A 16,627-nucleotide genomic window follows, 5' to 3' on the forward strand; every position below is an offset into this window, starting at 1 on the left:
TGCACTTGGATGTGTGTGTTTGTCAAGTGCTGCTTCTCCTTTTGATTGTGATAAACAGAAAGCTCTCTGATCAAATGGAAAAACAATTGTTCAGAGTTTTTCATCACCGAAAGACATTATTTTAGGAACCACTTATTTAGTTAATATGAAAATGAGTTTAAGAGCTTTGCTAAACCTCTAATGCCAACAAGTTCGCCATTTCTTAGTATTTGCAGAAAGTGTCAACATCAGAAATGTGGGTTGGAGTTTTGGTTAATATGTGTAATAAATATTTTAATACCCCCTACTTACATGTAATTGGCTCCCAAAGTGCATGAAATGGTATTCCAGGCTTTGTATTAAATCCAGTGAGAGCAAACAGTCTTTTGAATAAGGTAATAGCACAGAAGAATGCAACACAAGAACAGACTGAGCATTAGCAGATCAGTTTATTTCAGCTCTCATACTGATTCCCTTGCTCTGACCTTGGCTGTTCACTTGGCTTTCTTAAGCTTCAGCTACCATAGCATTGAGTAGAAACATAATTAAGACATTTTCTCTCAAATTATAAAGATCACAGATAGAAAAAGTGTAACAAAGTCTCTGTTAAGTGGGGTGGAAGGGTCACTAGCTAGATTAAAACACAGTAAGCTAAATATAGCTCTGTTGACTCTGGTGGAGTCATACCTGGGATGAATCCGCTTTGCTGCGTGTTGCTCCACAAGTAGATAGACCTGTCAGGATTTAATCCAGTTACTGGGAGCACTGTATAAAGTAGCAGCAGCAGAAGTAGATAGGACAGAAGGAATGCACCACGAGACAGAGCGGCTTCATTTTATACAGAAGAAGCTGATGGCAAACATGTCAAACAGTTTCTTCCTAAATGTTTAATAAAATATAATATCTTAATCAACCTCTGGTCTTTATTTGTGTCTGGCTTCTGAACCAGGAGTTATTTGGACATAACCAGTCCCTTATTTCTAAATAAAGGGTTTGATAGTGTGTATGTTCCGCTTGAAATAAGAGGAATGTAGACATGCCTTGAGTGGTGGAATGCCTGCAGTTGGATCCATCAGAACAATTCAGGATGGATCATTCAGGTTGGGATGATGATGATGATGATACTGACTTCCTTTGTAAAGCCCTTTAAATTCAAAAGGTTAAAAGTCTAGTGCTGGGTAGTAATGCTTACTGGGGTTTTATATTTTAAATAATCTCGGATAAGGGTCACTAATAGTTGAGGTTTGTAATTGAAAGTAACTACTGTCCACTACATTTGCATCTAATTTTAAACGTTTAGGGTTTTTTTTTTTTTTTTTTTAAATCAATGCCATGAGGAAATAAATTAGCCAATTTAAAGGCAAGGTAACATTGGTCTGTTTACTAGTAGTGTAAATTGGCATGACTATCTTCAACTCAAAAGCACTGCATCATCTTGCACCGGCACATAATTTGGCTGTACAGATAGTCATTTCAGAAGTTTCAATGGTCAAAATTGAACATGCATAAATTCAGCTAGTTTGGTTTTAATGATAAACACACAAAATAATTTGCAACGTTTAGTTCAGCTTTTAATTCTGATTATCTTCTGATATATTTGCTTGAACTGCTAACTTCTTGATTAATAGTTTTTATATCAGAGATAGCCATTTAGACAGATGTGGGTGTCCTAATGAGTGTGCGAGCAGTAGGAGGCTTCAATGAACAGCCTGAGAACTGAAAGAAGGATCTGTCCAATTTTGTAAGGCTTTGGTGCTGTGAGTAAGGAGATATTTATCATGATAAATAATGAAGGTCCAAGAGCCATCTTGTCTACAGACTGTTATGCAATCCTTCCCACAAAAGGGCCTGTGGACACGGAAGAGGGAGTTCTGTTGGGGGAAAAAAAGACCCTTACCCCAGGAAATAACACAGGTGCCGTGCTGGCCACTCTGTCTGTACTCATCACTACTCTATAGTTCCTGGCTCTCCTGGAGGTATGGGGCGAAGAGGAGACCCTCCAGGATCCCCACTCCAGATGGCAAAGCAGACATCTACGGCTGGATGGCTGAGAGCCTGGCCATGAGGGGCCAGCACCGCACTCTGGAGCACATGCAGCACCAGTCTGCTCCATTCAGCCCCAGGAAGCAGCCCTGGACCACCCCTGGGCTCCTGCTCACAGGCTCTGGGGAGACCAAATACACTTATGAACCCTGGGAGATGGGGGAATGCCCTCCCACCACCAGCCACTGCTGGAAGGAAACTGGGGACAAGGGCACACGCATGCCCACACACAGACTCTGGAGTGCGGCACATGGCACACAGGCATGCCTGCTCGAGACACCACCCGCTTCCGGGGACTGCGTTGCCAGGCACAGGTATGTGTGCAGCCCTGATATAAGTCCAGGCTGCTCGAGGTCCCTCTCCCACGCATGGTATCCCAGTGGGGCTGGACACTTCCCTTGCCTGCTTGTACGTGGGATAGGGAGTGGGGGTGGCAGGAAGCATAGTCCCCTGGAGACCTCTGGGCCCCTGTGAGGCAGGGCCTGCTTTCCAGACCACACATGGCCTTGTTCCTGGGATATCACCATTCTCTGTCCTGAGGACTGTTGCTCACTGATGAGGGCCAGGCCTCAGGAACAGGTCTCCGGGGATGATTGACCACCTCTCTTTATTCTCCCCAGCCAGACCTGCCATGACTGTGGGGCAATTGCCACCAGGGGAGCCAGATGCCAGACCCCAGGGGAGCCGCAGACGCCAGAGGGACCTAATGAAGGAGCACGTGTCCATCCTCTGGGACATGAAGCAGACGCTGGCCCAGAAGGTCCGGGACAATGCACAATGGCAGGCCCAGATGGGACCAAGCTGCTCCAGCAGGGCTGCAACATCTCTGCCACCGTCCAGGAGATGATGGCATGCCCGCCTCCTGTCCCTGCCATGCCAGCCCCTCACCACTGCCATACCTGACTCTGCTCCAGCCTCCCTCCTGCCTATCCCCCTGTTTTCCCAGGACCCCCCACTCCCAAGGTCACAAAGGTCCCCGGACATAAGGTAGAAGTACCACCCAAACTACACACCAGTCTCAGCCCCAGCTCTGAGCATCTCCTCCCGCCCTCCAAGACCCCCCTCCACCTCCTATCTAGGTTTTCAGCCTCCCTAACTCCTTCCCAGTTACTTTTATCCCAAATAAAAAAGCAAACAGTTATTTTTTTTAAACCAAATGGTTGTTTTTATTTTGTCTGCAGGTAAGGGAATTTGTTTGGGGGAGGGGGCGAGGAGGAGGGGTTGTTGTGTGAGAGGCAGAGAGGGAACAAGGCACAGGCCCCTAGTGGGGAGGCCCTGGGGAAAGTTACTGAGGTCCTTCAGAGAAACTCTCCCTCAGGGTCTCCTGGATGCGCCTCCCTAGTTGATGGGCCTGGTGGATGACAGCTGTGCACAACTGCTCAAAGGCCCATCCTTCCCGGCTGGCCTTTGCCCCCTACCCTGGAAGAAAGGCCCTTACACAATGTTGTAGAGAACACAACAGGCTGACACTACGTGGGGGATATTGTATCCCCCACACGTCGAGGTAGGTCAGGAGGCACCTGCACTATGCCTTCAAGTGGCTGAAGGTGCATTTGGCCTGGCTGCAGGCTCTGCCCAGGCGGGTATTGAAATGGTCCCTGCTTCGGTCCAGGTGGGCAGTGTATGGCTTCATAAGCCATAGCATGAGGGGTAGGCCACACCCCCCACAATGCACAGTGGCATCTCTATGTCCCTGGCCCTGACATTGCACTCAAGGAAGAAAGTGCCAACCTCCAGCTTCTGGTAGAGGCTGGAGTTGTGGAAGATGCGGGCATTGTGTGCCCTCCCCGGCCAGCCGCTGAAAATGTCACTGAACTGTCCACAGTGGTTGACCAGGGCTTGCAGGACCATGGAAAAATATACCTTACGGTTTATGCACTGGGCAGCACAGTGTTCCAGGACCCAGATGGGGATGTGGGTTCCATTAATCACCCCCCTGCAGTTGGGGAAGCCCAAGGCAGCAAATCTGGTCATGATCATGGCCAGGTCTCCCAAGCAGATGACCCTGTGCAGCAGGATGGTGTTTATGGCCCTCACCACCTGCAGAAGGAGACAAACAAACAAACAAAACAGAGAATCAAAGGGGATACCTGAGCCCTTGGGAGGTCCTTGAATCTCCCCAACCCCAAACACCCCAGGAGCCACCCCCCTGAAGCCCACACCCCTCTGCATGACTGTGTGAGGGTGGGACTGCAGAACCCCCAAAGATGGGGCTTCCCCCCCACTCCTTGCATCCCAATGCCGCATTTCCCCAGGGTCCCCCTTTCCAGTACTTCTTCCTCCCTCCAGGGACTGCAGCCCGAGAGTGCCTTACTTCCATGAGGAGGGCCATGACGGTGGACTTTCCCATGCCAAACTGGTTGCCCATAGACCAGTAACTGTCTGTCATGCCGAACTTCCAGACAGTGATGATGACCTGCTTTTCCAGGGGGTGGCAGGTCACATCTGGGTGTCACGTCGATGGAGGGTGGGGGCGAGCCAGGCACACAGCTTCATGAATGTCTTCTTCCTCATCCTGAAGTTGTGGAACCACTGCTGGTCATTCCACCACTCCATCACCAGCCAGTTCCACCAGTTGGAATTGATGTCCAGCCTCCAGAAACATCTCTCTACTGTGGGGTGCAGTTGCAAAGGACTTGCTCCCACGCACAGGCAGAGGTTCTCAATGATGAGCTCTGAGTTGAGCTCATGGAGGACCATGAAGGCAGCCAGTGGCCGATATAGGGCAGGGTGAGCGGGGCGGCTGCCCTGGGCCCCGCACATGCACCATGGTGTCACGGCGCATGCGCCGTGTCAAAGGGGGGCCCCGCGAAATTGTTCTGCCCTGAGCCCCACAAAACCCTCATCCGTCCCTGAAGGCAGCCTATAGAAACGGCTGCAGAAATTGCAGCATGGCAGTGTGGGGCCATTGCATGCCAAGAGGCAGCTCCAGCTCCATGGCTGGAGTACGCTGCGGTGTCCTGAAGCAGGGCAACCAGAGCACACACTGCAAATGCTTTGCCATCCTTCGGACAGATAGGCAAGCAAGCAGAAGAAGCTGAGAAATGGTTGTCCAGGGGGTCCCTTTAAGCACGTATCTCAGCCTTAGGCAACAGCATGCGGAAGCAACTGCTGACCTAGGCTACGTCTAGACTGCAAGCCTCTTTTGAAAGGGGCTTTTTCAAAAGATACTTTCAAAAAAGCCTCTTTCAAAAAAGAGCGTCTAGACTACAACCTGTACTTTCGAAAAAGCAAGCCGCTTTTTTGAAAGAGAGCACCCAGGCATTCTGGATGCTCTCTTTTGAAAAAGCACAGTTTGCATTACATAACGCCTTTTTTCAAAGAGCACTTTCAAGAAAAGACGTTATTCCTCAAAATGAGGTTTTCCGCTGTCAAAAAAACTGCCGCATTCTTTTGATTTACTTTAGAAAGAAAGTGACAGCAGTCTAGATGCAGGGGAAGTTTTTTCAAAAAAAGGCCACTTTTTTTCAAAAAACCCCTGTAGTTTAGATACACCTCTAATGCCCTGACTGAAGTGGTTCTAGATGGCCTTAAATGCGGGATAGTGTCCAATCAGTGTTAACGTTATTTTTCAAAATAGCAAATCGCTATTTCATTGTGCTTTTGGCATGTGGTTGCTCTCTTTCAAAATAAGCTTTTCCAGAAGATTTCTTCTGGAAAGCTTATTCTGAAAGAAGCTTGCAGTCTAAATGTAGTCATTATGGATAGTTCTCTGAAAACATCCGCTCAGTGTGCAGTGGCAGTCAAAAAAACAAATAGAATGTTAGGAATCATTTAAAAAGGGATAGACAGTAAGACAGAGAATATCTTATTGTCTCTCTATAAAATCATGGTACGCCCACATCTTGATACTGTGTACAGATGTGCTTGCCTCATCTCATAAAAGATATATTGAAATTGGAGAAAGTTTAGGAAAGGGTGACAAAATAATTGGAGGGTTGGAAAAAGTCCCATATGAAGAGGGTTTAAAAAGACTTGGACTTTTCAGCTTAGAAAAGAAGAGACTGAAGGGGGAATATAATAGAGGTCTATTAAAATCATGACTGGTGTGAAAAAAGTGAATAAGGAAAAATTCCCATAATAATTGTTCCCATAATAGGAGAACTAGGGGTCACCAAATGAAATTAATAGACAGCGGCTACGTCTACACTGGCATGATTTCCGGAAATGCTTTTAATGGAAAAGTTTTCCGTTAAAAGCATTTTCGGAAAAGCGCGTCTAGATTGGCAGGACGCTTTTCCACAAAAAAGCCCCGATTGCCATTTTCTCAGTTGGGGCTTTTTTGCGGAAAACAGTACTGTGCTGTCTACACTGGCCCTTTTGTGCAAAAGTTTTTCGGAAAAAGACTTTTGCCCTAAAGGGAGCAGCATACTATTTCCAGAAAAGCACTGATGATCTTACATGAGATCGTGAGCGCTTTTTTGGAAATTCAAGCGGCCAGTGTAGACAGCTGGCAAGCTTTTCCGGAAAAGCGGCTGATTTTCCAGAAAAACTTGCCAGTCTAGACACAGCCAGCAGGTTTAAAACAAACAAAAGGAAGTTTTTCTTCACACAGTGCACAGTCAATCTGTGGCACTCCTTGCCAGAGGATAAGGTGAAGACTAGGACTTTAACAAGGTTCAAAAAAGAGCTAGATAAATTCATGGAGTTTAGGTCCATCAATGGCTATTAGCTAGTATTAGTAGGAATGGTGTTACTAGCCTCTGTTTGTCTGGAAATGGGTGATAATAGAAGGATCTTGTGAAGATTACTTGTTGAGTTCACTCTCTCTAGGGCATCTGGCATTGGCTACTGGCAGGAGATAGGATACTGGGCTAGATGGACCTTTGGTCTGACCCAGTATGGCCATTCTTATGAAAGTTCTCACCATTGCATTTTGTCCATTTGAACTACTTCATCATCATCATCATCACCTTCACAAGGTACTTTTGTCTAACCCAATACGTCAGGAGTAAAAAGCCAAATCTAAAGATTCTTTTAGGAAACTTCAATAACAGGAATCAAATTTATGGCATGTGCTGTCATATATGCTGCTGACAAATAGTGAGCTATCAGTTATGTGGCTGCAAGAACTAAAATGTGAACACAACATCAAATGTCCTTTACAAAAGAGCTGGCTAATTCACAACAGACATGCTGTGCAAAGACAATAAAGCAGAAGCCAGATTTTGTAAGAGTTCTGGAAATGATCTGAGTTGCTGACTACGGTCCTAATCTCTCCCACTGAAGTCCAAGTTTTTATAGATACATATTCAGATTAGCCTGTAATTTAGGGTTATCAACTTCACATAGTGGAGACATCTAAATTTCATTTATAATGATATTCAGTGGCTGGAGGTATAAAGGAGGACTTATAGCCCTTGAGTTACAGAAGAATTCCCATTGATTTGTATACAGAAGATTTTTTCACAAAGGATAGAATGTCTTCTATATAGTAGTTAAACGTTGAGTGTAATTATTTGTGCAGTACCTTATCACACTCAGCATCACTCAGCTTCTGTTTGTCCATTTTCTTCCTTCCCCATCACTCCTTTTACATGCATTTGTGTATCTCCTGTATTCTGCACTTTACATTTGTTTCCATACCGTTATGCCAATTCTTACCTTTCTGTGTCTGTCACACTAGCCCCCTTCCCCTTTCTATCCACTAAAGTGATCAACAATGTAGGAGTTAATGCCAATGGCAAAGGGGTCATCACTTGACTCAAAAATTAACACATCAATGAGATTAAAAGTGGGCAGGTGAGTTTCCTGCCTCTGAGTTACTGTTCTAGACTAGCAGTAGAATTGACAACACTGTATTAATTTTACATTAGATTCACAAATATGAGGGTCAGAAACTTACTTCTTTTAAAATGGATGCTTAGATAATGCACAATCCCAATGCCATTTAGACCAGATGTATCACTATATGCAGCCCAGAGACAAGGTATTTGGTAGCACCAATTAATGTTACTTGTGAAAACAACAGGGAGTTGTAGGGCAATTTAAAATGATCTGTACAAAAATCTATTTTGTGTATTTAGTGCCCATTGTGTCATTAAAACTGCATTATGAAGAGATGCCTAAACATAATATGGTCCATTACTTCTTGTTTGTTCTCTTCCCTCCAAACTTCTGTCTGTTCCTTTTTTTTAGAATGTGTTGTCATGGCAGAGCATGCATTTTGTATGTATATATGGGCTATCACTGTACTGAACACAGGAAGGGGTAGTTCTGAAATCCATTATTTGAAAATACTTTGCTACAATGTATACATTTACTACAATGTGTACAATGTACCCCTAACTTTCCAAGTTAGGCTGCTTCTCTGTTTCACAGTATAGGCACTCCATGAGTGACAAATGTCTGACTTATGAACATCCATGTGTACAAACAAAAGCTCCCTTGGAGCCTCTGGCAGGCATGTTCTTAGGATTTATGGCGTCCTACACAGTACTATGAAACTGGTGCCCTTATGCCCAATGGCAGCCTGGGGGTGAGGGGGAACGATTTTTTAGATATATGATCTTATATTATTCAGCAACATACTAATGAACTATTTTAAAGCAAATTTTAAACTAAGGTCTGGTAGACTAACAGTAAATTCAAAAACTGACAGTTGGCAAATGTCTGTTAAATGGCTTCCATTACCACTTGAATAGCTCTTTCACAATGAGCAGGGCTGCATGCAGCCCATATGGGGGTGGGGACAGCTGGGGACTGGAGCTGGCCACAGGAGCCAGTGCAGAGCTTGTGTGGTGGTCAGGGCAACTAGGGGATATCTAGAAGTCCCCTTCAGAATCTCCACCTACCTCCTCGGTATCCTCTAATTAAACCTGCCTTTCCTCAAGCACCAGCATTCAGGGTTAAATTAAAAAACTATTTCTACTATTTTTCATTGCAAATATACAGTATCAGCTACATTGTGGGTTAAATGGGTTTTTGTGGGCTAGCCTGGGAACCTAATTACCATGTATAACATAGATTCTATGGGAAAATGCATTCCAAGTTCTAAACAACTGACTTACAATCTTCTCAAACATGACCCATTTGTAAGTGTATGTCTGTTTGAAAGTAATCCTCTAACCTATAAATGGTGGGCTGAGGAGGAGAGGATGGTTGTGGAGGCATTTAAAGAGTGCAACATATGAACCCTCCCCCAGAAGGACAACCCTGGGGAAATCCAAAGATTGAGACACAGAGAATGGCTGGGTGATGAAGGAAAACAGGGATGTGGGATAAAATGGGGAGGGTGATAGAATATTGAGGGAGTACAGGAAGAGGGCAGCATGGATAAGGAAGTGTAGTCTAATAAAAGGGATTAGAAAAAAATTCTGTACATAATGGGGAACATGCTTGTTGACAAGAGGAGCCTAATTTACTTAGTGATCTTTCTAAGATCAGTAATAGGATCATTATGGGCATAGATTGACTTCCATAGGGCTCTGCATGTTATGTCATTGCAGGAAGTGGAGTATAACCGCACAACTTTATTTTCATGAAACCCATTTTTACCCTTCCCTCTATTGTTCCCTCCTCCCCACTGTTGGTAGCACTCATTTATTGTATTATGTGTGCCATGAGACTGCATGCTTTCTGGGCAGGGGATCCCTGTAAGGCATGTAGGCAAGGTTCTAAAAAAATAATAATTTAAAGTGTTCCCTGTATAACATTAGGTAAGAAGCCTCATGTAATGTAAGAGGCACTACTCACAACATGACATCAATGCAGTATATTCATAGCAGCTTTCCAATAACCACATTTTTCTTCTCACCAAAGCAACTGAAAACAACACAGAGAATAAATCTCCTTTGGCAAGAGCAGTTACCAGCCCTTAACGCAGCCTCTCAGTCAAAGAAGATGACAACAGAGCCAATCATCTTCTGAAGTGTACAAATCAAAAGTGGCTGATTCCTTGCAGTCAGCTACAATATTGTTTCCTTTGCCCTCCTTACCAGCAAGTGGTCGTAGCAAAAATTACTACTGATGGCATGTGACAGGCCTACATCACATTTTGACATTAGCTTTTAGCTACTGTTTTTTTTATAGCTGCCAGTGTATTCAGTCAAATACCTGTCTGTCATAACAATCAGACAGGCCTTAATGTCTCTGCATTATGAAAGAGGACCTTGGCGTCTTTCCAGTGTTTTATTATAGTCCCAGTATAGCATTTTATCACACATTCCTTACACATAGCCATTCCTGCACCACCATAGAAATCTTCCAAGTTGGCAGCTCTAGTGTCTACTGCCATTAATCTTTCCTAGGCTGCAAAGAGTGGGTTGGTGGGTGATTTATTTCAATTACCTGTTCTAGTATAGCAGAGCTCAGGTGAGTTGAACTTAGCTGTAGTTACTGGGATGGATTTCATCCCCAAACAGCCAGGGAGGATAAAATGTATCTCTGCACATCAGCAGTCACTTACCCTCTCAAATATTATTCAGTTAAATGGGAAAAAATACATATTTAAATAACAGAGTTGATGACACTGATAAAAGACTTGAAATTTAGAATTACTGGCAAGGCTGACTCAAAGTCAGAATTAAAGGCTGAAATCCCATTTCTTTTGTTTATGTTAGAAAAGCACTATGTTCCAAGGAGGCTATAAAATGCACATTCTTTACCTGAGACTTCCCAAGCTGGATATTATTTTGATTTTAACTTTTATTTTTGGGTCTTACTGATGATTTCTTCTTATTTGGGCTGACAGGGGCCTGAAGTGATGTGGGGGAAGCATAAGTTGTGCCAATTGATACTTCAGGCCAATTAAGGAGTGATGTTAATGGGTTCTCAGGGAATCTTGTTAAGCCTTCCACTTCTAGAACTCTGATGCCAGCAACACAAGGCTGAGGGGGACATTTAAAACACAGAGAAATGAAGAAATCTTCAAATATCACTTAAGAGGTTTCTTCTCTGGTGGGGGTGGAGAGATTGTGTATTATATTGGATATGTATCTAAATAAGTAATTTCTTTTCTTCTGATAAGTGATTTAAAAAAGCATCTAAATAGGATATTGTCTCTGATGCTTTATTTATTTGTTTAATTGTGGTAGTAAAATGAGGGTTTGACACATCTGTAAATAGCCCTAGCATTAGGTCATCTAGAGTCAGGTCACAAAGGAAACAGCAGTATCAACAATTATTAGGTACTGTTTGGCCACTAACCATGCTAGTAAAGGCCCCAGCTGACCAACACTGAGACAACATGTGGGCAAACCTGTAGTTACCATCTCCTACTTTTTCACTTGGACTTTGTTAATGAGCAGCCTTGACCCTGTTTCAGGACATCTTGTATTTGCAGCACAAGTCTCATCATAGCCAGTATGAGCAGTTGCTCTTAGAGCACAATGGATGGAGCCTTTGCTATACTGCTATATTGGTCCCAATAATTTATCCCAGCGATTGATTCCTGTTTGAGGATTCATGCATGTATCCCATCAGGCTATGCCTCCTCAAATCACCCAGTGACCATGATAGTGGAGAGAGGGTAGGGGGATTCCCCCATCTTCTCCCGACCACCTCGGACCTAGAGACCAAGTCTGTCCTTTGAGGGGTCCCACCATTTCTGGGTGGCAGTGTTCCTAGAGGCAAGATGCTCATGTTAACTTTTAAAATGTTTTAACTTTTAGCTACGATTGGCTCACACCCAAGCCATAGTTCTGTCAGAGTGGAGGGTTCCATTCTGGGACCCTGGTTACAAAATTCTCTCTCTCTCTCTCTGCTTCATGCTAGGAAACAGAAATGGCAGCTATGTATGCACTAAAGTCCAAGGAAATTCCACTACCTGGGCCGGTTCCACCCGTTCCCTCTGTCTCACTTGTGGCAGTGATCCTACAAAAGTCTGCACTATTTCCAGTGAGAGAAGTGGCCCCTGAAGCACCTCTGATAGGTGAGAGAGAATTTTCATTTTTATTTCAGCTGAAGAAAATCCATTGATCAAAGCACCTTCAGGCTTTCGGGTGTTTGAGATCTTGATGTGAATTTTGCAGTTTGAGCCCATGTCTAGTTCCTCTGAGTGATTTCCAAAAGCTGGAATATTTTATTGTTTGCTAGACAGTCTAGTGAAAATGCTTCAGCTTGTATGTGCTTTAGTTAGAAATGTCAGTGAATTGGTAGGGCCCCTTCTCTGATGAACTGAAGAGGTGTTCTGCAACAGTATTAAAAAGGCCACACACAAGAGATTCTCCAATTCGCATATCAATGCTTAGCCTATTAGAAGCTAGTAGAGTGAGGGTCTCATAGTACATACCTTGTCACTGCTTGATGCTCAGGCTTGCTACGACATCCTTTATTTAGTTTCTGCACCAGTGAATATAATGTTGTGGTGTGTTGAGTGTACATCTGAACATTTAAAAGCCCAAATTTATCTTCAGTCTGTAGAGCTCACAGCTGCTCCACTTTTTCTGATAATACCAGGAAGCAAAATATGTTAACATAATAAAGACTCAGGGTTCATTTATTAAATACCTCAGTATGTGAAAGTGAATAGCGTCCGGGATACAAAAGATTGTTTTAAAAAAGGCTTGTAATAATATGTTCACCGTATACCTCCTGTTTCACTCAAATGTTATATTAAACTTTAACATAAATTGAAAGTTTTGTTGAAATTATTGTATACATGGTTAAAAATCAGGAATGAAACTTAGGATCTTCTGTCAGTAAGATCAGCATGATCTCCCTTCAGATAGAAAGTAATACATATTTTATTAAGAAAATCTGGCATGTTTAACTTATTCAATAATATTATTGATTATTTTCACAATGCAAATAATTCTGAAGGTGCTTTGCAAACAAAGAAAGGGTATGTCTAAACTACATCCCTTTTTCAATAAAGGGATGTAAATTAGACATATCAAAATTGTAAATGAAGCCAGGATTTGAATTTCCCATGCTTCATTTGCATAATGGCGGCTGCGGCTTTTTTCAAAAAGCAGCTTTTCGAAAAAAACACGCGGTCAAATTGGGGATCTTTCGACAGAAATGCCCTGTTTTTGAGGGTTACAGGATCTTTCAAAATGGGGCATTTCTGTCAAAAGATCCCTGTCTTGACCATGTTTTTTTTTCTGAAAAGCGGCTTTTCCAAAAAAAAGCCGTGGCTGCCATTATGCAAATGAAGCATGGGAAATTCAAATCCTGGCTTCATTTACAATTTCAATATGTCTAATTTACATCCTTTTACTGAAAAGAGATGTACTTTAGACAAACCCTAAGAAAAGTCATCCACATAATTTGGGTTTATAGCCCAACTTAGATAACGAAAGACAAAAAAAATTGGACAATTTGGGAAAGGGAAGTGTCTGTATAGATCATGAGCATCTACAGCCTTGGCTCAAAGACCATTATTTTAGCCAAGGCTGTATCAGACTCATCGGTCACTACCAGCCTTAGCCACCACTAGGGAGAAACAGAATGCCACTCCAGGCAGGGGTTGCAAAGGCAACAGTAAACAAGGTGGATTGGGAGCACTGTAGAGAGCAAGAGCGGTGGAAAGATAAAGTGAAAGGAGGGAAGTTGGTAAGGGGGTAAAGTTGTATAGAAAATAACTTGAGGATGAAGACAATGAACTTGGACTTAGTGTGGTAAAAGGCCAGGAGCAAATAATTCAGGCAAGAAGTTGACATGGTTGGAGCAGTGGGTAAAGGACCTCAGTATGGATTATTTTGGATAGACTGGAGGTATAGAGGTGAAAGACTGGGAAGGTCAGAGAGGAGAAAGATCTGACAATAAAGGCCCTTTGCAGTTCAGTGCAGCATGTGGAGCAGTCACCACTGTACTTAGTCGGCTGAAAGCATAATGGAAATGGTCTTCTTCCAGTTTCCAAAGGGCCATGCAAAGGCTAGCTCTTTGTGAGCCTGGCTATATAGTGGAATGATTCAGCAAACAGAAAGGTGAATATGGATAGATGCAATCCTATGACCTAGTCACATTCCCATGGCAAAATTCATATTGACTTTAATGGGAGGGAGTGGCCTAGGCTTGCCTATAGGGTGGTGAGAGGGGACAGCTGCCTCAGGGCCTGATGATTCAAAAGGGCCTGGGGCTCCCATTCACTATGGTCACTACTGCAGCAGTGATGGCACTCAGAGCCTCAGGCCCTTTAAATCACCACTGGAGTGCTGTGTGGTATACTCCAGGCAGCACTGGGGGGAGGGGGGAGACATGCTACGGTCTGGTCCGGGCAACGCTAAGGGCTGGTTTTCTCCAACCCTGCTCCTTCTGCCTGAGGCCTCCCCCCTTCTGGGAGCATGGAGCTGTCCCTCCTTGTCTTGCCCAGGCACCCAGTGAGGCTGTTGGCTCACTTGGAGTGGTCCTGTGTTGTGATGTGGACAATCAGTATAGAGAAGCCATAACATTTTTACATGGAAGGAAGTTTCCAATATAAATCACACACCTTAAACTTAACAGAAAAAGGGTTACTTGTATTTATTATTAAATTGCAGTAGCACTTACAAGCCTCAAGCAGGTGCAAGGTCAAGGTGCTGTTGTGCAAGGCATTTTAAAGAGTTCTAATAAAAGACAGCCCCTGTCTCAAACAACTTGCATCGAAGGTTATGTGTACATAGCCCCGAAGTTCAGACTACAGTGGCTTGCATGCTGCACCATAACTCCCCTATGTGGACACTGAAGGCATGAATTAAAAGGTGCTCGTTTGTATTAACATATTCTGTTTAACGAGGTTAAGGTACCTTTTAAGTTTGCACCTGTAATGTCCACATAACGGAGTTACAGCACCGCATGGTAATATGTACTGTGGTTTGTACATCCATAATCTAAACTGCAGGGATTTGAAGATGAGCCCTAAGAGAACAGTTTATGGCTACAGTGATCTGTAAAAACGAGAGTGTAAATTCATATTTTTCTCTAATTTTTTGCTATGTGGAATTCAATTATCAATATTTAATTGTGGCTTGGGCATAACTGTAAACAGCCTTCCCAGTTCAGCAAAATTAACTTAACCGCTAATATAATGAATGTTAATTCTTTAGTGCAATAAAGCAAAATATCAGTGTATTTTTGAGCATCATAAGCACAACACAGCAAACAATTCCTAGCAAATAATTTGACAAATGTAATCTATTTTTTTCTGATTTCAAAGGTGTCCGTGCAGTTTACAATTTTCTTAAATATAGTCTTATTCAAAATATTGTACCAATTTTTTACAAGTAATTCTTGTTCTGTTCACCAGTAATTCTCCAAGAGCAGAAGTGGACAATAATTTTTTATGGGGGCCACTCCAAGAATTTAAGTGGTCACAGATTGCACTCTTCCAAATTATGAATGGAGGAGGTACAGGGTCTGGGATGGAGGTTGGGTGCAGAAGGGCACTTGGGGTAAGGGACTAGAAGGAGGAGTGGGATCTTGGAAGGAGTTTGGGTAAGGAAGGAGTTATGACCTGGGTAGGAGATTGGGTTGCAGGCTCTGAGAGGGGGCATGTGTGCAGGAGCAGGGGTGCAGAGTGTTTGGGTTACATGGGGTAGAGGTGCAGGAAGGGGACAGAGTTGGGGAGAAGGTTAGGTTGGGGTGCCAGAAGCAGGCTCTGCCCAGGAGACATTTACCTGGGTTGACTCCTGGCCAGCAGCCCAGAAGATTCCTCAGCCAGGCTTCCTGCCTTCCATGCCACTACAGGCTGCTCAGAACAGTCAGCTGTAGGGGGCACATGTGCTTCTCTGAACACTGTGAGCCTGGGGGGCAGGAGGGGTACTTTGCGTGAAGCCTGTCCTTCAAACAAGCAGCTCCTATTGGCCGGAAACTGGCCAGTGGGAGCTACGAGAGTGTATTGTGGATGGGGACAGTGTGAGAAGCATCTTCTTCCCCTTCCCCTGGGCTCACAAGTGTTCAGAGATGCACATATCCCTGCAGCTGGCTTTTCTGAGTGGTGCAGGGGCAGAACAGGCAAGGACCCTCTCTGAGGCTCCTGCTGGGCTTGGCAGGCTGGATTCAGTCTGCAGGCCATATTTTGCCTGTCCCCACCGAAGAGTATTCAATATCTGAAAAATGAGGTGTTGCTTTGTTTTGATTGAACAAATAAGTTTGTTTTTTCTACCTTTCGTGGGTGAGTGGAAATTTTTGACTAAGATTGCCAATGTGATTAGGAATTAAAAATGAGTTTTTAGCATGTATTCACCAACTATAACTTAAAACTCATCATTGTGATGAAAATTCCTGCTAAAAAATGTATGTTTTATAATACTGGTTGAAATAGACCTCAAGAGATGTGATAAAAGCTGAAACAAATGGAAGGTTTTTTTAATGAATATTTACAGATAATTTTAACACATTCAACTAGTCCTAATTATAGAAACATGAGGGATTATCATACTGGCTCAGATCAGAGATTTGTCTAGTACAGTGGCTTGTACTGGAGATTTCAGAGGTACAAGAAATCCTGCATTGTAATTTTGTAATAAACTAGCCATAGGGAAAATTTCATCCTATACTCCTGCAGTTAGGGGTTGCCTTGTGCCCTGAACATGAGGTTTATGTCTCTTAAATATTTTATCCTATCTAATGTAACTATGGATATTTTCATTTTCTATAGAAATGTTTAATCCTCTCTTTTGAATACTGCCAAGCTGTTGGCCTTAGTGATAAGAACATTTTTAAGTATCCTACACTATAACCT

The 16,627-nt window shown here is 43.4% G+C and overlaps 1 long non-coding RNA gene across 2 annotated transcripts in view; it reads left to right on the forward strand.

The window, feature by feature from the left end:
* Window positions 1-16,627, forward strand: part of LOC112545137 (uncharacterized) — a 70,504-nt gene that overhangs the window by 43,267 nt on the left and 10,610 nt on the right. For both annotated transcript variants that reach the window (XR_012900913.1, XR_012900912.1), the window contains exon 2: window positions 11,737-11,893. This is a non-coding gene — a long non-coding RNA (uncharacterized LOC112545137). The remainder of the gene's footprint in view (window positions 1-11,736; window positions 11,894-16,627) is intronic.

The sequence above is a fragment of the Pelodiscus sinensis genome, chromosome 2, assembly GCF_049634645.1.
Source record: "Pelodiscus sinensis isolate JC-2024 chromosome 2, ASM4963464v1, whole genome shotgun sequence".
Taxonomy (NCBI): Eukaryota; Metazoa; Chordata; order Testudines; family Trionychidae; genus Pelodiscus; species Pelodiscus sinensis.